At 40.0% G+C, this 21735-nt stretch overlaps 1 protein-coding gene across 1 annotated transcript in view; it reads right to left on the bottom strand.

Annotated features, from left to right (window-relative positions):
• LOC130541809 (pseudouridine-5'-phosphatase-like) overlaps positions 1-21735 on the bottom strand; it is a 584313-nt gene that overhangs the window by 110687 nt on the left and 451891 nt on the right. Inside the window, exon 8 of the transcript XR_008958517.1 lies at positions 4622-4854. The gene's annotated coding sequence lies outside the window, so the exon portion shown is untranslated. The remainder of the gene's footprint in view (positions 1-4621; positions 4855-21735) is intronic.

Raw genomic sequence — 21735 nt, forward strand, 5'->3', positions numbered from 1 at the left:
ACTCTGCAAGGAGTTCTAAGTTCAGTTTCGTACTTTATTTTTTCCTGTAAACTGCACACAGCAGTGTATATTTCTGTACTCATTCATAATAGCCCTGTACTAGAACATTTTTCCTAGGAATTTACTAATTTTTTTTTCATTTGTTTCTTAGAGATCTTAGACAACCTTTGCAACACCATCCACGCCTTTGAGTTTAATATCAAAAACGTTGAAAAGATGTTTTGCTTCATCACATTATGTTACTTTTTATTGTGAATTATACTTATGAGCCTTGCTCTTCGAAAAGACACAAGATTATTTTTGCCATTTCATATTTCAGCAAATTATTTCCCAAATGATTGGTACAGTTGAAATATCAACCTTTTGCAGTTGCAATATTTCTTCGTCAGACACCAAATAATGATTTCCTTTAAGCATTATTTACATTATTAATGGAGGGCTGTCAATATTGTTGATCATATCTTAGGGACACTTCACTAAGTCTACAATTTATAAAGGAAGAAGGAAAAAAATCTACTGTCCATAATTGAGAACAACAAAAAAGTGCCTTTCAATCAAAAGCTGAAAGCATGATATTTTCTGAGCTGTCCTTTACATTTTTCTATGGCTTTTTCATGGCTGTGATGAATCTTGGAAGGGAACACTTACACTATCCTTTTATTTTAGGGATGGTCACAGCATCTTCAAGTTCACTGAGTTTCTTGGACTCTGATTATCTATACCCAAAGTGAGCAGCTCTCCCTTATTTTAATGCATATGGTCACTGTCAGACCCTCGTCTTTCCACAGAAGTTCCATGTTTGATTCAGCCGATGGGTGAATGGCAACAATATTGCATGTGTGCATGGGGTCCCATGTGCTTTCTCCACACACTGAAAGGTGGACTCCAGTCTCCAGGTCTGCTATGGACTGAACGTGTGTATGTCTCCCCAAATTCATATATTGAAGACTTAACCCCCAATGGGATGACATTAGATGTGACCTTGAGAATGTGATCAGGTCAGGAGGGTGGAGTCCCCATGAATGGGATTAAAGAACTAATAAAGGAGGCCCCTGAGAGCCCCCTCCCCCCTTCCACCATTGGAGGTCACAGGGACAAAACGGCCTCCTATGAACCAGGAAGTGGGTCCTCACCAGATACGGAATTTGCTGGCGCCTTGATCTTGGACTTCCAGCCCCAGAACCAAGAGAAATAGTGTTTTCATACACCGTGCAATCTATGGTATTCTGATAGAGAAGTCTGAACAGACTCAGTCTAACACCATTGCCAATATTCTTCCATACCTAGATGCAGCCAAGTCCTGCCTGGAAGCTCTGAAGGTCCTTCCTCCCTCTCAGCAAGAATGGATTTGGGGGTGTCGACAGCTGTTTGTGCACCTGGATTGTATATATTTCTTAATGACTCCGATTTGCTCTAATTGCAGGGGAACTGAGCTTGGCCACTCTGCCTTCCTCATGTTATACACACACACAGTCTTTAGGAAATAGCAACAGTACCCCCCCGCCGGTCTCTCTCCTGATGGTATGCCCGACTTGCTATGAACATTTCCAGACATTACACGCTCCACCCACAGCCATGTGCCCCAGCTTGTCTTCTTGGCTTACTTGTTCTTCCTCCGATAGGAGGAAACCCTTTCAAGCAGCATGTACTTATTGGAACAGTGTTTTTCATTGGCCAACTCTTAGCACAAGTCCCTGATACAAATAACACTTTTCATTTCTGAGGACTCATATGCCAGTCATACATTAAGTGGTTTGCATGCATTACCTTATGTATTCATAACACCCATATCTTGGGCGTCTCCTTCTCTTGTTTTATAGTTGACTACAATGAGTTCTACAACATCAATGGCCTTCCCAAGCAACACAGCCAAAGAACAGAGTTGGTATTTTTTTGTTTTTTTATTAAAGATTTTAAGTAACCTCTATGCCCCAATGTGGGGCTTGAACTTACAACCCTGAGATCAAGAGTCATCTTATAAGAGTTTCCCACCCATCTTTCAAATACAGTGTCCCTCATGCCATGTAGCCTCCAATATTTTGGTTAACAAATGATGCTAATTTTACCAACAAGGATATTTAGATTATTTTGGGGAAAAGAAAACCGTTCACCCCTTATGGGCACAGCTTTCTGCCATCCAGTGTACACATTTAAATCATTCAGGAAAGATCCCAAATGAATTGTGAAAATTTTGAATTCACACTCTTCATTTCTAGTCAAAATATTCTATTTTTATTGGTTATTTTTTTTAAATTTACACTTGCAAAGCCTGGGGTATGTATTTTAATGAAATATTACAGATCAACTCACTCAAGCTTCAGACAGGCTGTAATTTCTAGAAAATGAGATTTTCCCCATCTTCATTAATCCAAATAAGCTTCCTTTTGAACTTTACTAATCCTTCCTTAATTTACCATCTTCAGTTAATAACTTCACTGTTTTAAAAGAGTGAATAGTTCAGTAATATTCAAAACATTCTCCAAACATTATGAAGCAATGGTGTTGGTTTTATCTTTATTATAAAAATCTCTATGTGTCCATGGCAACTCAACAGCACATCTTAGACTAGATCTTGAATGTGGATTTATGTGTAAGAGAAAATCATCTGATGTTCAGTTTTTAATTTAACTTTTAATTTATCTCTTAACTAGCCATGATTAACTATATGGCTCACACGAGGCAACCTTACTTTCCTCTCGTAGGCATATAATGTTAATGTGACTACTAAAAAATGTGTAATACCCTATAGCGATTTTTATATTTTCTAGCTATGGCATTCTGATAAAAATTTTTATTAAACTAGGTCAATGCAAACTATCAATTGGATACTTCATTGAACTGTTCTGGAGAAATGCAGTGTTCATATTTTTAACTATTCCTTAAAAGTTCTGTGTGTTAAGAAGTGAGACGTACATATACTTCTTATTAACGTCATTTAAATTTATCTCAAAAAAGCATTTATCTATAAACGTTGCCTCTTTGAAGACTGAAAAAGACAGAGGTAGCATTCTGAATGGGATGTGGGATTCAACTTGCCTTGAAAGTGAGTATCAGCTAAACTTTTGCACTTTTGAAATGAAGATCTTTCTTAAAGTTTAGTTTCAAAAATATCCCATTAGTGTGGAGAGTTTTTGAGAGAGACAAGAACCCTGAGAAAAATGGTGGAAATATCTTCAATAAGAAATCTTCAAACTATTACCTGATGTTTTTACCCAGAGCTAAGAGGGTCATATTTTCGGTTGACTCAAGACCATCAAGAGTCTGGAGATGATAGATAATGGAAATATGCATCCCTTTGTATACCAAAGACACAAAGTACTTGTTAAATAGCATCCAGAGTAAGGTGCAATCAAACAAGCAACCACACACAGATTTTGGAGAGGTGTTCGTGGCTCAAATTCTGAGACAGGCATTGCCAGGAGGAGTGTTACTAAGGAACTGAAGTGCACTGCTTCCCTGAATGACACCCGTCGGCTCCTTCTGCTGAGCACCACTGCTTTGTTACGGAACAGTCGATCCAGATAGCATAGATGTGCAGCAACATGGGGAGAACTGCAGTGTAAGGTCACAACGCCTCGCTCAAACCCCATGGCTTCTTCTCTACACCCACAGAAGTGACGCTGACCAGCTCCCTGAAAACTCGGAAATATCCTTTCCTCTTTTGTAAAATGTAGGGAATAATTTCTCTGCCACCTGTCTCATACCCCAGAACCTGTATAAACAGTGGACTGAGCAGGAAGAAACACAGACCTTCTGAGAATAAAAATAGAGAGAGGGAGGGCAAGCTCGTGGCTGAAAAGACTGTGTTTCTGGGACTCAGAGCAAAGTTCAGGTCCAACTTTACTGTTTGACGAATTAAGGACGAGTCACAAGATCTTCCCAGAACACATTCCATATGTCTACATCGGGGCTGCCATCAGTGATGTGGCATGAGAGTACCTAATCACCCAGCTCACGCAGTGAGCAGCTGCGGTAACTGGCAGTTCACCTCAGAGCATTATGGGAAATGCTCCCATATAAACTTGCCAGTCCCCAAAGGAGGCATCATTACTGACACCGTATGAGGGATCCACTCAGACAGCAAAAATAGTCTTGTCGTACAGTGTGTATAGAAATGAGTCTATATTCGTGCTTTGAATTACCTCCAGGATTTCTGAGAACTCAGAAAGAGGTGGTTAGCATTGCAGAGTAAAAAGCTGCCTTGTGGAAACTAAGAACTGTGGACTGTTCTCCTTAACACAACATGGGGGTGGTCATGAGGGGGAAAGCAGGCTAGGGCTCGATTTTCATCACACAAACGTGCCTTGACATGTTCTGTGAGAAAGTAAGTTTGCTCTCCAAAGGGTAAGAGAGAACCCAAAACTCATTCCTATCAACCACACATTTATGAATACACTACAATGACAAATTTACCAAATCATTAAAATTTGTTGAAATCTATTTTCTGCCTGGCTGGAATACCTTCTAATGTAAGGAATTCCAGTTTTACCTACTTATCTGAAAACAGACATCTTTTTTTGTTATCTCAACTTGATGTATTTCCCACTTTGAAAATACAATAATAGAATGTTATTATTTTATGAAAAATTATCCCAAAATGGAGAGGCTTAAAACAACTTACCTATGTTGTCTTGCTGTTTCTTCAGTCAGGAAACTCGGCACAGCCTAGATGGGTCTTCTGACCATAATCATCTGAAGGCTCAACAGGGGAAGGACCCACTTCCCAGGGCATGCGGTCACTGGCAGGATTCCGTTCTTCACACTTTGTTGGACCGAGGGCCTCAGTTTCTTTGTGAGTGGTGTCTACAGGTTTGCCTTGGTTCCTTCCTTCATGGACTTCTCAAACACATCAGCCTGCATCACCAAAGTTTTCAAGTCAAGAACGCAATAGAAGGGGCATACTACCAAGATGGACATCACGTTTATGACCTAATCACAGATGATAGCTCATTCCTTTGCAGTATTCTATGCATTAGAAACAAGTCATGAGGTCTCCTGCACACACACAAAGGGAGGGAGTCACACAAAACCATAAAGGGTCAGGAGGTAGGGATCACTGGGAGCCATTTACAAACAGGAGCATCTCCTAGACCTGCCTCACGGGACAGACAGGGCATTCCAAGAGATACTCGATGCAGAATGCTTAGAACAATGCTGGAGAAATAACAGCCAATCAAGTAATACTGTATGCTGGCCCTGTATCCTTTGCATTTTTTTAAAACAGTTCTGTCTCAGTGTTTCAGCCTGGGTTATAAACAAAGTTATAAGAAATTATATCGGAGAATTTCCAATGCTTGGTTTGTCCTCTCAGATGATAGACTACTCACCATGACAATCCGATTTGCTTACTCCTATCTATAAATTTTTGGCCTTAATAGCATATTAGAAATGAAGTAAAGCAAAAAAAAAAAAAAGTTCTTTGTTTAGCTCACAAGAATGATGAATCCCTACTAAACTGTGTATACTTAGAGATAAATGCCAATAATGGAATTTTGACAAACATTCCTACCATATACCTACCACATATTTTTAAACTGGATTCATTACTAGATTTTTAATAAGACTTTCCGATTATTTTTAAAAATGGTCACAGTAGAGAACATCAAAACGTTTAATGAGGCATACAAAAGTCTACAACATAAAGAAAAACACTGTTTACATTTTTAAACCTTTACTGAACTATAATTCACATACCATACAATTCACCCACATAAATTAGTGTACCTTTGCTAGTTTTTATTCAGAGTTAGCCATTATCATCATCATCAATTTTAGTCAATTTACACTTTAACATACAACCCCTAGACTTTGTGTCTATGCATCAGCATGTTTTTATAACCTGAATTTGCACTTAATAAGTTGTGAACATTTCCCATATCCATAAATACTCCTCAGGCTCATGCTTTATAACAGGTACACAATCATTGAAGAAAAAAACAACAACTTTCTTCCCTTGATGCTTTTTGATGGTTTGCTTTTTGTCAGGCACTTTGTTGAGGGATGGATTATGTCCTTTAACATCTCTGATAACCTTATGAAATACACGCTATTAGTTACAGAGACCTGACTATCAGAGAGAGGGTTATGCTTCTTGGCCACAGTTGTCAATGAGGTAAAAGGAGATGAGTGGTATTCTCATTCAAGTGGTCTAACCCCACTTCTTCAACATGAGATACTATCATTTGGTTGGCCAAGCCCCTGGTGTTGAAATATTAATTGATTTCAAATTTGAGACATTATAATTGTATTAGTTGTCTAATGGTGCATAAAAACAGATCCAGGGGCGCCTGGGTGGCACAGCGGTTAAGCGTCTGCCTTCGGCTCAGGGCGTGATCCCAGCGTTATGGGATCGAGCCCCACATCAGGCTCCTCCACTGGGAGCCTGCTTCTTCTTCTGCCACTCCCCCTGCTTGTGTTCCCTCTCTCGCTGGCTGTCTCTATCTCTGTCGTATAAATAAATAAAATCTTTAAAAAAAAAAAACAGATCCAAAAATTAGTAACTTAAAATAAGCAATAATGTATCTCATAAATTCTGTGGGTCAGGAATCCAGACATAGCTTAACTGGGTCCCTTTGCTTAGGAATTCTTACAAGGTTACAATTAAATGTCAGCTGAGGCTGGGGTCTTATCTCAAGATTTGACTGTGGAAGGACCCATTTCCAAGTAGGCATTAGGTCCTCACTGGCTGTTGGCCAGGGATGGCATTTCATTTACATGTGATTTTCTCCAAAGGACTGCTCCAAAGATTGTAGCTGGCTTCCTCAGAGCAAGAGGAGGAGAGATGGTGCCCAGATGGAATGCTAGTCCCAGAAGTGACATCCCATTATTTTGCTGTATTCTCTTTATTGGAAATAGTTGCTTGATTTCAGCCCACACTGAAGGGAGGGACAACATGAGGGTATGAATATCATGAGGCAGGGATCATTTGGAGCTATCTTAGATGCTGCCTACCACAACAGCTAAAGCATATTGGTAAATAAATAGTTATGGGCACATGTGATTGTTTAAAAATCAAAGCAGCCAGATAGCATGAGTGTATGATTAATAAATATTGACAAAATGACTGCAGAGGGCATATAGGTTGCCTATTCATTTAATCCCTCTTGTAAATGTCACCCATATTATTATTTCAATACCAACCACTTATCTACATAGCTCACAGATCTGGATAGACCATGAACTCACTCCTGCTGCTGGGGTGTCTCAGCTTGGACTAATCAGCATTTGGTGGGCATGTGACACAAATGGTCCAATCAGAGCTAATCTTGGGACTCTAGTTTATCATCCTCCGACAGGAGAACATCCTCTCTCCTATGGACACAGTGGTGTTTGATGTGATGGCTGGAATGCTACAGCCATTTTGACACAAGAAAGGGGAAGCACCTGAATATGAAACCAACCCTCAGAGAAGGCCAAAAGCCAAAGAAATCCCAACAAAAAATGGAACAGGAGCTTTTGGTTAAGCCAGACCTGAAAACTGCCCTGCCCCGAATGTAAGTTATAAACACCAATATACACCATGCTTTTAAAAGCCCATGTGAATAATTTCTAAATTTATTTGCCATCCAAAATTGTCTATTCATAAAATAATGTCCAAAGAGTGGTGTGCCACAATTCACACATCTAAAATGTTGGGTGTGCTGAGCCAATCATAAAGATGGGAGAACATGAGAACTTTACCCTGGTCTGGGAAGTTGGTTGGCATTCACATGTAGTTTTGGAATACTAGTTCAATCCCCACCAATTATTTCTTGGGACTCAGACTCTGTGCCCATCACAGCTTGGAGCAGCTGGAAGGAAAACTTCAGGGTGTTGGAGAAAATTAGCTACTCCCTGAAGTTCTCAGTAAGGGCTATAAGCAAGAGATAAGGTTATCCATGATGCCTTTGAAATAGAATTCAAAATATCCTGGAAAAAACAAATTCTCGCTCTACACCCAAGCTATAGTTTATGCAAGAATCATCCTTATCTCCTCTCTTCTGCAAACACTCTTCAGCTAAGGTCAAAACATATCTAAAGTCTGACCAGTTCTCACCACCTTCTCCACCCACACCTGGTCCTAGCCTCCAGCATATCTTACCTAGATTACTGCAGTCACCTTCCTAACAGGTGTCTCTGTATTGACCTGTCACCCTACAGTCTATTGTCAACTCACCAGCCAGATTAATTCTTTTAAAATGTGGATTCAGATTCTCTTTTTGAGTTTCTTGAATTGTTTCTCACTCAAAGAAACAGTTACATTTCTTACAAGGGCCTAGAAAGCCCTACCTCTCATGGGATCCTGATACATTTCTGGTCTAATCTCTAGCTGCTTATTTTGGTCATTCTTTTCCAGCCATAACACCTCTTATGCTATTGCGTAAACACATTAACTATTTGCTCCCAGCATGTGCATCTGTGCTTGGGGTCCTTGTATCTAGCATGCCATTTCCCAGATATCTGCATGATTCCCCTATGGGACCTGCCTAATAAACTGTGCCCTCCCAGGTTTGTTCAGGGGGTTATTTGGGATACACATCAGTAAATTTCTTATAGTGGCACCCATAAATCTTTAAAATTATAAGTCCATGCTATGGTCATATGGCTATGAAGTTTTCTCCTGAAGATGTGAACAGGTAGTACTAATCTGTTGCCATGAAGCATTTTACAATATGCTCAATCTGAAATATGAGGAAATTTTCAGACACACAAAATATACATGGACTAGTTTTGTATCAAAGCCCCACTAGCATTATAAAGTGCATTGGGAAATTTTAATCCCTGTTATATTTTTGAAAGAGTTCATATTTTGAAAGAGTTCTCTTTACTGAAATTTCACTGAGACTCAACCTGTAAAACTTTCTGGGCGTGGTGCTTTTTTGAAGGGATAGAGAATGTTTTTGACTGCTAAAGCAACACAATGCATTCCTGGTCACAATTACCAAGGTAACCAGGAACTCCTATTTCTAGAACATCACAGAAAGTAAAGAGAGAAAGACATTCATTGGAGCTGAAAGAAGTCATATGCTACACCTCACTCAGCAATATCACATTTAAAAAAAAATTTTTTTTAACAGAGAGAGAGACAGCCAGTGACAGAGGGAACACAAGCAGGGGGAGTGGGAGAGGAAGAAGCAGGCTCCCAGCGGAGGAGCCCGATGTGGGGCTCAATCCCAGGACCCTGGGATCACGCCCTGAGCCAAAGGCAGACGCTTAATGACTGAGCCACCCCGGCGCCCCAACACATTTTTAAAATAGTGTGTGACATGCTGCAGTTAGCTATGGGTTACATGTATTGGAGTTCCAGAGTTAGTCCTAACAGTTTAACCTTGGGGATAGCTTTTGAATAGCCTTTGTCTCTCCTAGCGAAGCCAGTTATCTAGATGAGAGTTTCCTCAGCTGAAAATGGGTATTTGGATAAACCCACAATTCCCGGTTTATACCTATTGTCCAACACCATTTTAAATTGCATCCCTTCACATTCTTGAAAGCATCCTTATTTGTATAATCTGCTGGACGGGTACCTTAGAATTGGATGCCTTCTGTGGGTCTTTTCGTACGCACATATGAGGAAGCACTTTTCCTTCTGAATCACTTTATGTTTTAATCAAAAATGTCACATTCTGCAAATCATTAACTATTAACAAATATCACTGATTTCCTGTTCAAGAAATTCCAGGCAGTAGAGAAGTAATTTTATAATTTTGTAATTTAATCTTTGCACAAAAATCTCATTAAGTAAATAGGACATATTTCTTGCGCACCATTTTATAGAAGATGAAAAGTACGAAATATTAGAGTATCTGGCATTGGACAACAAAGGAGTGATAATCCCCTCCTGAGTCTAAAAACACTTGACTGGTTCCTAAATCAAACAGAACACAGGAAAAATTACTGTCTTTGGAAAACCATGTTGCATTTCCTTAAACGGGAAGAATACAGTACCAAATGAATTATCACTTTTGGATATTTTCCTGAAACCTAGGAAAACAATGTTTTCTGATCTGCATGAATTCGAAAGAAATAGTCCTATAGCTAACAGAGGTTTTCTACCTAATTCTTTATTTCCAAGCATTCTCTCATTCCTTGGCCCTTCTTTAATGAGGCTGGAGAAAAACAAGTCATTTAATGAACAGATCATTAAAATAGGCTTCTGTTGTTCTTGGATGTCAGTGTTGGCCATTGTGGGGTCAGGAAGTCATAGGTATCAATGAAACAAAAGATTAATTTGCCTTTGAGCGTCAACGTGGTCTACCAAACAGTGATAGCTACCTTCATTGTAATAATATATTGTGTTGGTCGTCATGGAAGAGGAGGCATTACGTAATATTAAAATCATAGGAATCTCATTCCCCAACTCAACTGGCAAGACTCAAGTCCATAAAGGATATAAGAGGAATTGATGCAATTGTAGAATTTGGTACTGTCAACTAGGGCCAGAGATGGTACTTTTTGCTGTAATGAAAACTTGTATTTCCTCTATTGTTCTTTGCCTCAAAGGCTCACTACTGGTATGCAATCATGAGGACGGTCATTTTGCTTCCACTTAATTCCCACCGCATAATAGACCTGCTTTCCTGTGAGACACCCTTCACTGGATGGCACAGGATACTGGCCAGATAAATACACCATGTTCCACGAGAGTCAGAATGTAGATTATTCTGCCCCATTCTGTCCTTTTCTGGGCAGTTCAAACAACAGGAACTCATTACATAATCAGCTGTTACTATAACATGGTGTCTTCAAATGAGGTCATTTATTTTCTACCCTCTAAGATGACATTCATGCCATTTTTAAAGGGCCCCTAACAGACAAAGGCGAAGATGCCCACTTTCTACAAAGCACTGCCATTACATAAAATACAGGCAGAGATTAATATACAACTTGCCTTGTTTGTACTCACATCCAGATTAACCAGGCTTGGCTAGTGGTGACACTGGTACCTCGTCAATCCCAACGATATTTTAAAGCCATGTTCTAAATGAGTGACCCAAGTTTGCATGTGAAAAACTGCATTTTCATCCTAGACTTTACAGGAATGGATGGAACCATCACCAGCCCTAGATTCTTCCTGGAATGAAGCTGTTTAGCATTTTGTGATCCCAAAGGCTTATTTCTCTAGTCGTTTGGAGAATCAAAGTCCTACTTTGCTGCTAAGATGTCTGTTCTGGCAAGTATATCAAGGATCAGTCAGATCACAGACACCTGAAATTTCTAAATGATTTCATTTGAAGGAGAATCTTGCGGTGCTGAGACAGAGTATGAATTCAAACTCAGAGGACAGTCATTATGGAGAAAAACAACTATCTCCTGAGGAACCGAGCCCGGGTGTTAAAACTGATATTACCTGGTCAACCAGAGGATGTGGGTATTAAGGTAATTAGTGAATGAGGTAAAGCTCCCCCCCTTCTCCTTTCCAGGAGCTCCTTTAGAAATAACTTCAGCTTGGGAACTGACCAGACTGATTCCTGCTCCCCTCAAAGTGAGAATGTTTCTGTATCCAAATATCCCTCTCTTTTCCAGAGATCAAGTCAAATGTCACTTCATTTATAAAGATGCCCCTGATCTTCCCACCTGGAAGAAACCTTCTTACTCTAAAACCCAGTACCTTACTATTTCTCCTAAATCAGTGCTTCATCCTTTACCTCAAATTACATTTATTTGTGTGTTTGCTTTTTCCCGTGAATTATACCGTCCTATTCCAGTGTTCACTCCACAGTTCCTAGGATAGAGTCCTGCGTGGAATACATGCAAAGACAAAAAGCTACTTAATGAATTAATAATTTGCCTCAGTGAACCCTCAAATATAAATTTGGATCAGCCAGTAATTATCACTAACTTTCTCAAACATCATCAGGCCATATAAATAATTGAAGACGTCTACATGACAAAGAGTTTCTGCTATTCTTTTTTTTTTTAATGATTTTCTATTATATTATGTTAGTTGCCATACAGTACATCCCTGGTTTCAGATGTAAAGCTCGATGATTCATTAGTTGTGTATAACACCCAGTGCACCATGCAATACGTGCCCTCCTTACTACCCATCACCGGTCTATCCCATTCCCCCACCCCCTCCCCTCTGAGGCCCTTAGTTTGTTTCTCATAGTCCATAGTCTCTCATGTTTCATTCCCCCTTCTGAGTTTCTGCTATTCTTAGGCAGGATCTCTCGCTCCCATGATGAAATTTGACACTTTAGATGAACTCTGCCGAAATTCAAACACTAGCAAATCATTGCATTTCTCTCTCTACCTCCACACTCAAATTCAGCTGTATCAGTAGAGACTCTGCTTGACGCAAAACGTCACTGCATTAATCCATTCGCAAGGCTTGCCACCCTGTTCTATTTTGCAAAAATACTCATGAAATATAGGCTGCTTCCATGCACAAGGCATTAATCCATGTCGTAGTATAAGACAACTAATTATCCTTAAGACTGAAAGCATAAGCCAACAGTTAATGAATTTGCTAATTGTTTTTCTATTCTTGGAACTTTCTATGGTCTTTAGTCGTTAAAGATACTGTAATTAAGGGGAAACAAAGGACAGCTAAGTTCCAATATTTCTTTTACCTTTTCCTGTTTTCTTAGGCTTTTTTTAAATACAAGTCAAGAGAGTGTAAGAAAAAGCAAAAACAACTAGAACACGAGTTCATTTGGTGAAATCAGTATTTGTGCTTCTCCAAGGTGATGCCTAGTAGATCTTCATTTATTCAAACAATTGTGGACTGTCAGGCACCAAGATAGTGAGGATGACTCAGTCCTTGAGGGGGTCCTCAGGGCTCTACAGGTCAGTAGGTTGCAGAGAGAAGTGACCTAGCAGCTACAACAAAATGGATGTAGGTACAATGGGTAAGTGCATGAAGGTTTCTATCGACGCACACAGAAAAAGCGCACACATTAATTACAGGCAAGAAAGGGACATCTAAGGCATGACTGCAGGGTGAACAGGACTATCAGGAAGAAGGGGAATAGGAGGTCTTGTGTTGGCAGATATACACGGGTCCGAGGGAACAAGTACGTGAAACTGTGAGAAGCAGGGTAAACTAGCGTATCAATAACCAGAGTTCACTCTCCCTGAAAGCGTGGTGTTCGGGGAAGGGGGATGATGAGGCGGAATGGGGATATGATTATTACAGAAGCACAGGGATGGGATGGGATGGGATGGGATGGGATGGGATGGGATGGGATGGGATGGGATGGGTTGGATGGATGGATTCCTGCTGAGGGTGTTCAGGACATGGCACCCCCAAATGAACTGTATTGGGATGTTGATTATGACTATAGGCACTTGAAACACGGCAGATGCAGGGAGAGGCTTTCTCTGAATTTCCTTCATCTGCCTAAAGATACATCCTCCAAAAGGAACTCAACTGTCATCAGTGCTCTCCCCAGGAGTGTTGTCACTGAGAAGGACTGAGTTTTGTCCCGGGAGAGGAGACTAGACATCAACCCCACACCCAGACTCTGTCGCAAACTGTCACACCTCTATCTGTTCTTCTAAGGACCAGTCATCTTTCCTAAAATCATTTACTCTCCCCACAGGCTCACACACTTTTCCCTTCCCTAATTAAGATGGCGGAGAAGCTCTCAAATCTCACTGCTTTCTAGGGTATTCACCTTTCTCCCCAAGATGTCTTGGTACACACAATATTCAACATTAATACACATGTATACATTTTCTGTTAATCTGCCTGTCAGTATTTTTTGTTTGAAGACTCAGCTATGGAACCGAGGGAGACACAGAAAAAGTCTTTCCTCCCTTCCAACACCAAACAGACATGTCTGAGAGCATCCACTTATACTCATGACAAAGCATATGGAAATACATCTGTTCAGAGGCAGCCATGCAAAGCCAAAGTCATCACCACACGGGATCTGTTCAAGGGAGCTAATGGTACCTTGGGCTCAGAGTTCCTACTGAGATTATAACACTCACTCGGGCTGAGTGAGCGTGGACTCTGGTGGCTTCCCTACTGATCAGGTTGAACATGAGGTGGAAGCAACTGGTACAGAACAGCAGTGAACCCTCCTGATGTGTCCTCTCAGACTGTGCACACCAACATCATTGCCAGAGACAGCATCTCTTGGCAGATCCAGGCTTCAGGCTTTCCTGAGGCTTGTTCCCGCAAGAGGAAAGCCAGGAAGGACCAGCCGTAATTGCCAACAATTAGATAAGGGCTTGCCATGCGCTAGGAATTTTTTGTTTGAGTCAGGCTAAGACAGGTAATAATGTCGTAACAAGTATCCCCTTACATCTTAAGGGGCTTTATATATATGGCTTGTTTTCTCCTCTGGAAGTGCACTGACGATCACGTAGCCCTGTAGTAGTGACTCAGTGTTGCCATCTTATGGGGGAAACCTTTGTAGCTGCCTGAGTCCACACAGTGGAAGGACAGAGATCACAGAAATTCACTTCTCCTCTCAAGTGCCTTGCTCTGATCTTAACACAGGTCACTTTTCTCCCACAGCTCATTAGAGAAAACTAGTTCCATGACCACTCCCAACTACAAGGGAGGCAAGAAATGTGGAAAACCCAGAGTTAATGGGCACTGCTCCCCTTGCCACCCTGCTCAGTGCACTGAACGTATTTCAATTCATGCCAATGCTTATCAGATAGTACCTATTACTTTTATTTAATAGATGAGGACAGAGAAATTGAAGGCCTTACCTAAGGTAATATAGCAATTAAAAGGCAGAGTGTGATAACACATTCATGTTAAGATATTTGGAAATTTTGGGGTGCCTGGGTGGCACAATTGGTTAAGCATGACTCTTTGTTTTGGCTCAGGTCGTGATCTCAGGTTCATGATCTCAGGTTCATGAGATCAAACCCCACATTGGGCTCCATGCTCAGCATGAAGTCTGCTTAAGTTTCTTCCCCCCTCTCCCTCTCGCCTTCCTCCCCCCTCCCTCATCTCTCTCTCCAAAATAAATAAATAAATAAATCTTTTTAAAAAGATATTTGGAATTTTGTTGAGGGCAAGGGTGGACCATTAAGGTTTAAGTAAAGAAGCACCATGATTGCATTTATGACTTAAAGATACCCTTTGGCTATGGTTAGGAAAATGGATTCAGGAGAAGGACAAGTGGCAGGTCATTTAGGAGACTAAGATTAAAATCTAGGAAAGGAGACCATGAGACCAAAGAAAGGGTTCCATATTATTCAGGAATATATTCAAGTGGCAGAAAAATACCCTTCAGACTGGTCTAAATAAAGGCAATTTATTAAGCATCCAGATGTGGGACTAGCTTGAGAAGGCACCAAATAGTTCAAACACACAATTATCTCTTTTTCTCTTTACACTGCTGTCTGTACATGAACCTGGTAGAAAAATCACTCACCATTTCCAGACTTACATACTCACAGCATGTCATCAAGGACAAGAGAAAAGCCCCAGAAAACGTAGCCTATGGTCCTATTGACTATGACCTGACTATATTCCATTCCTAATTCAATCAGTTTTGCGCATGAAGACGGTACTTCTCAGTTTAAGCAAATGAGGATCCACACGTGGGACAGGTTTAAGGGCTAGTTTTCAATCCCCCTTGGGTTGAAAGTGAAAGATAGATGGGTCTCCCAATTGCTCTGTCCACTGGCTGGAGGTCACAGCTCTCACATCATCCCCTCGTGCCTTTTGCTTAGCACAGGGTGTCTGGTACAACCTTCAGTGAGCTGTTGATCTAAATTAAGTCCCACACCCCACTTACCTTTCCTCACCCAGTTTAATTTTAACCACACTTAGCATACCTAAAATAGCCTCGTTCATTGATTTGTTTGCTCATCTCTTGCTAGAACTTTCTGCACACACAAATATAAAATCCATAGACGTGGAGACCCCAATTATTTGCTTATTATCACCTAGAGTGATGCCTGCAATCTAAGAGGCATGCATTGAAATATTTGCTCCGGCATAGACTGCAATGAATAATCTCTGCATGCCTATGATGCATTTACCTAGATAAATATATAAGATAAGACTGATAAATGAATCGAATGTTTATGGAGACACCACTGATCCATAAAGTAGGGAAAGTGGTGTTTGATCCTCCAGTGTTCTTATTAAGCGGGCTCTCCATTCCAACCATTCTCATACTGTAGCTACATTTATTAATAAGTACTTTAAGCTAAGTTGCAGTAGTGTCCCTGAATTAAATTGCATTTCACGATCAGCTTCTTAAAAATGGGGCAGAGCACTCATTACAATAAGACTTTCTAGTAATAGGGTGTTCTATGAACCCCCATCAATGACGTCAATCCAAGATGGCTTCCTAACACAGAGATCCGAGCACTGAAAGCGCAAAACTCATGATTTTACTTCTTGGATGTGTAGTTATGGGAGCTATACAGACAAAAGCTGTTCAAGCAATTTCTTTTGTGGTGAAAATTCATTACTATTTTATAAAAACGCACATTTTATCTACAACGTTGTCTCTTTCCAGGACTACCATTCTCCAGCCGCTGGAAGTTGAACACCCCTGGTGTGACAGCCTGTTTCATGCAGAGCGGTAGGCCGGCCTGTCCAATCTCACACACAATGGAGAACATCAGCATGGAATGGTTCAATAATTAATTTAACCTGAAACCTAATTCTTTTAATGATGTATCAATCACAGCCCCTTAAAATGCCCGTGTCAAAGGAAAACGCACAGCTTTGCCTTGGGTTTAATTAATTTATACGGCATTCATTTTACCTTGATGAACACCCACATAGGTGGACTGAATACTTCTATACATAAATTCCAGGTTAATTTTCCCTATCAACGAAAAAGCAAGCCAAGTGAGTTAAAGAAAAAGATCCACCCACTAAAATATGGGATATTCTCTTCCGTAATGGGGTGGGGATAGGAAAGGATAGGAGAAAAGGAACAGTAAGAAAAATGTTTATATTCCTACAAAGCTACATTCGTACTTGGAAAGAGAAGGGGATTCCTACTCAGATCTGCTTGGTTTGGAATGGATATTCCCTTTGTTTGCCATTATGTCACCCTCCAGAGCTGGGTAATGGAAAGCAGTATAAAGAGCACCTTAATTCTCAAAGGGTAGGCTGGTAGAAAGAGCTGGGTTCTGATCCCAGGTGTGTCGTTTGAGGGGTTCTGCGCAAAAATCCCAACTTCACGGACCCAAGGGCTTATTTACTTATTAGATCTTTGGATTCCTCCTCCCAGCATTTTAAATTGAAATGTATTTGACATGCAAATGTAAGGTGTATAACATGTTAATTTGATGCATTTATAGACTGCAGTATGATGGCCATGGTAGCAATAACTAGTACCTCAGTTACATATCAGTGACCTCTTTGATCAGAATGGTCTCCGAGGTTAAAATTCAACTCGCATTAACCTGATGCTCTCAAAAGCTGCTGTTGTTTTCTGGGAGTTAGGCCATAGTTCTCCCTATGCAACCAAGACAATAAGATGGACTGCTTTGGTTTTTATTTAATAAAGACAGACGTTGTCAAAATGATGTCAGGGAGCCCACAGAGAGACGTAAGAGCAGGTAGACCTCAGTGTGACTGAGCGAAGGACGTCTGTTCATGGCAGTAAACCGCTCACAACTTGGGGATTTTTAAAACCAGTGTTATCTCTGTTGGATGAACACATGGTATTTGGAGCTTTGAAACTAGGAGAAGCTTAGAGAACCTGCATTTATTCATGTTTAATTTATATCAGTTTATCTTTTAAGATGAAGGAAGGGGGCAAAAGTGAAGGATTCAGTTTCGTGTCCTGGACTGAACATTTGATTTTATGGTCCCTGATTCTGCATGGAGAAGAGAGGGGAGAAAAAAATCAAATAGCTTCTTGCCATCAAGGTGAAGAACAGGGTGGGTCTGGGAAGGTGTGCACAGGTGGATAAGGAGCTTGAGCAAATCTATATTCATCCTCTAGATTCTCGTTAATGAGATGTTTAGGTAGGTAAGGTAACCCAAACTCTGAAGGTGTGGATGGATCTGGTCTTATTCCCCCACAAATGCATTTTCTGCTTTTTTTTTTTCCTCCAACAGTTAAAATATGTTAAATAATTCAGATAATACAGAATAGTATAAAGAAGATTCCCAAAAGTCAACTAAGATAAGCAGAGTTTGTGTTTACTCAATACCATCCCTGGCAAATCTACAAACATTCAAACAAGCAAATGTAATCATTAAATGCGTGGCACTCATTTTTAAAAACGAAGTGTCATGTTCTTAAAGATACGATTTATGTCAAAATAAAAATGGAGTTAAGCTGAAAATATAACTGATATTCAAGAAGATTGGTCTTCCTAAAAAATCCTCATTAAAAAAGAAAAGTCTTTGAAAGGTTGGAGCTATTATGTTTTTGTTAGGCATATTTTTTGCTTTAGTAGTCCTCCATTGACTCCCTTCTATGAAAGATGAAGGACTTTCTACAAATACCTTCCTGGCACTTTTTCTCTCCCTGACTTTCCAGTTTTGTCTGTCCTATTGTCATTTTGTAACAAGTCAGCTCAGTCGAGTTTCCAAAACTCCCTCCACCATTTTATCTTGGAACTATCTTGGGATGGATTCCACGCACACCAGACCTCCTTCTGATCAAGACTTCTCAAGTTCAGAATTACTGTCCCACTATCTGAATTGTTTCATTCCAGAGTTGACAGTTCTCAAGGAGTCATGGTTGCTGCCGGATGTCCTTCAGTCCAAGGACGATTTTGAAGAACATATTCTTTCAGACTTTAGTCATTGCTCTGTTAAGTTCCTACACTAAGCATCTCTATAAAGGTACTGAAACTGTTGAAAACGTTTTTCTCCCTGAATACCTCTAGGATGATCTCTTGACTTTTCCCATTTGGCAACATCAGTAGGCTAGGTATTGATGAGAAGTTCATGGTGTAGCAGCTTTTCCCAGAACCACGTTTTGAGAGCTACTCTCCAGTGTTGCTTCATCTCAAGAAACGTCTCTTCTGTCACATCTTTGAAGTGAATTTTCCTTCTGTTCTGCTCTCCAGGAACACCAACAATGTAAACATTTTATCCTCGCTCCCTCATTGCCATCATTTTTCTCATTCTAAACATGTTTGCCCTTTTCTTTGTTTTACTTTGAGTGATTGCCCTATACCTATCCCCTGTGTTTCTGGCAATATTTTAGTCTTTTTGAGGCTATTTTACGGTCCTCCAAACCTTTTAAATTCTTATTTTTGTCTTTCATTTCTTTTCACTAGCTTTCCCAACTTAATTTACATATTCCTCTGTTGTTTTGTAATATCTGGAGACATTTCTTGTAACTCCTTTTGAGAAATCATGTATTAAAAGTTATTTGTAGACTATGAAGAATTAGCTGAGATTGCTGTTTCCTTTCTGAAGTGTATCATATTTTCTTTTTGCTGATGTTTCTCATTCCACCTCACCTGCTTTGCAAATAAGGCAACAATGTTCTCTTGGCTCTTTTCTGATTTTTGCTTATCTTAGAATAGACCATTGGCAATGGGCAATGATTGAAACGCAAGGGATCTTTCTGTAGCTTTGATTCACTTTGTTACTTTAATCTCCATGGTGGGGCACCTGGTGGGCTCAGTTGGTTGAACGTTCCACTCTTGACTTTGGCTCAGGTCATGATCTCAGGGTTGTGAGATCGAGCCCCACATCTGTCTCCACGCTGAGTGTGAGCCTGCTTAGGATTCTCTCTCCCTCGCCCTGTGCCCCTCCCCTCCATGCTTGCATGCATTCACGCTCTCTCTCTCAAAAATGAACAAATAAATAAACTCGGTCTTGTCCAGTCAGTTATTCTTCACCCTGGAGAACAAGTCTCTTCTCAGATTCAAGAGTTCAGGGAGTTGGTGGAGATTTTAGCAAAACCCGTTATCCCATAGTTTCTCTGTGCCTACGGCCAGAATCTTGAGATGACTGCGTTCCTAACGTTGTTGAATTTGCTTTATCTCAGGCAGCTTCACTGAGTTAGGAATCTAAGTCATGGACAATGTGAGGGGACAGCTTAAATAAAAGTTCAAATGCTTTTCTCGTTTTAATTCCCATCACCATGATGGTATCCTGAGCCAGCCCTAAGCATGTCTCCCCTAGAGGGAGGAGGAGGGACATTTACAGTCAGATTTCAACCTTGAAAATGGGATTTGGAAGCAAGCAATATAGTCTTGATAGGTTGGCTTTGTTAAGAGAAAGGATTTACACGTGCCCGTTTGCATTTCTTTCTAATTACTGGATATGCCTTTTCAGATCTGACACTGCTTATTGTGATGGGGGACAGGCTGTCAGTATGTCCCTGTCTGCGGGTTGACTTCAGGTATCAGGAAGCAGTGGACTTAGTGACTGGGAGTGGTCATCATTTCTTGCTTTCATTGAACATAACATTTCCTCCCATTTACTCTTAAAGGGATTGAAGTAAAAAATGTCTTGATCATATTTAACAGGAATCCTGGATATTTACTTAAATTATTCACCTTAGAAGACGTTCTGTGAAGCCTTGACTTTTTGCCTCTGGGGATCACTTTTAAGAGATTCAAGTATTTATACTAGAAATATTCGCAAATGCTGAACACAATCCATGACTGTCCTGAGTAGATACTGATGAATAAAAGAGCCTGGTCACACTACCTTCTTAGGGCTTACAATCTTCATTTGAACGGCATCTTCTCCACAAATTCCAATATCCCTTGTTTCTAGCAGAATTAGCTTTATAAGCCTATCTGCCATTCTGGGCACAAAATCTCCTTCTTCATTTGAAACAGAATTGATTCCTCCTTGAAGTTAAATAAGCAAATCTGTATTTGAGGGATGCCGGCTACGTTCAATGTCCTCATCTCTTCTTCAGTCCAATTCAGACTCATTTCCAAGTAACTGTCCTTTCTCATTTTAGATCTGATGTATATAATTTCCAAATCATTTCCTTACATAGTTTATTCTATTGAATGGAGTACATTTCTACTTCTCCCATGTTTTTTTCATGAATATTTCGCATGTATGTTAGCATTGAGCATGCTTGGCATGTTACACAGAACCCAAAGGGCATCAGATAGTCAATAAATGTGGCTTTGAGGGGAGGGGGTCTTCATATCCAATTTGGAAGAAGGAGAGAGTCACCTTCCAGACACAAGTTCTTCTATTTCAGGTCCTAACAACTGACACTATTAGTCTAGAACAAAGTAATTAAGATTGATTCACCTCAGTCATGTAAGCACCAATGATTTTTGTTAGAAAATTAAGCAATTAAGGTGACTATTAATCATTACGAAAATATAAATGCATGTTTCCAAGCAGAGTTTTAAATATTTCATCCCTGTGCCTAATTATTTAAAGGGGAATCTTGTCTACTCATAAATGATGCTTAAATAATGCAGACATAAACACATTGCATTGTTTGGAAAACTAAATAAATGTTGAGTTTGAGTTTTTAAATGGAAAGAAAATATTCACCCTAAAGAAAATGACTAGTTTTTCCTCTCAATTCCTGAGGCAGATCTAAAAATACTGAGAAAATGAAATAGCATGTTATTATTAGGGCTGAGTTGAGTCTCACATAGATCCGGGGGAGGGGAACAAAAACCCCACAAAGTACAATTTAAAAACTACCACAACTCCAGTATTTGGAATTTATCCTAAAGAAACAATGATATTTACGGAAAGATGTAACAAGGATGTTCACTACAATTTTACTGATAGAAAAAAAAAATCACACAAAAAGTGCAAATGGTCAACAAAATTAAGTTCATTGAATAGATTTTGTGGTACTATTCAGCCATTAAAATTCAGATTAGAATATATATCACATGGGAAATTCTTGAAAG

Source organism: Ursus arctos, chromosome X, assembly GCF_023065955.2.
Source record: "Ursus arctos isolate Adak ecotype North America chromosome X, UrsArc2.0, whole genome shotgun sequence".
In the NCBI taxonomy this organism is placed as follows: domain Eukaryota; kingdom Metazoa; phylum Chordata; class Mammalia; order Carnivora; family Ursidae; genus Ursus; species Ursus arctos.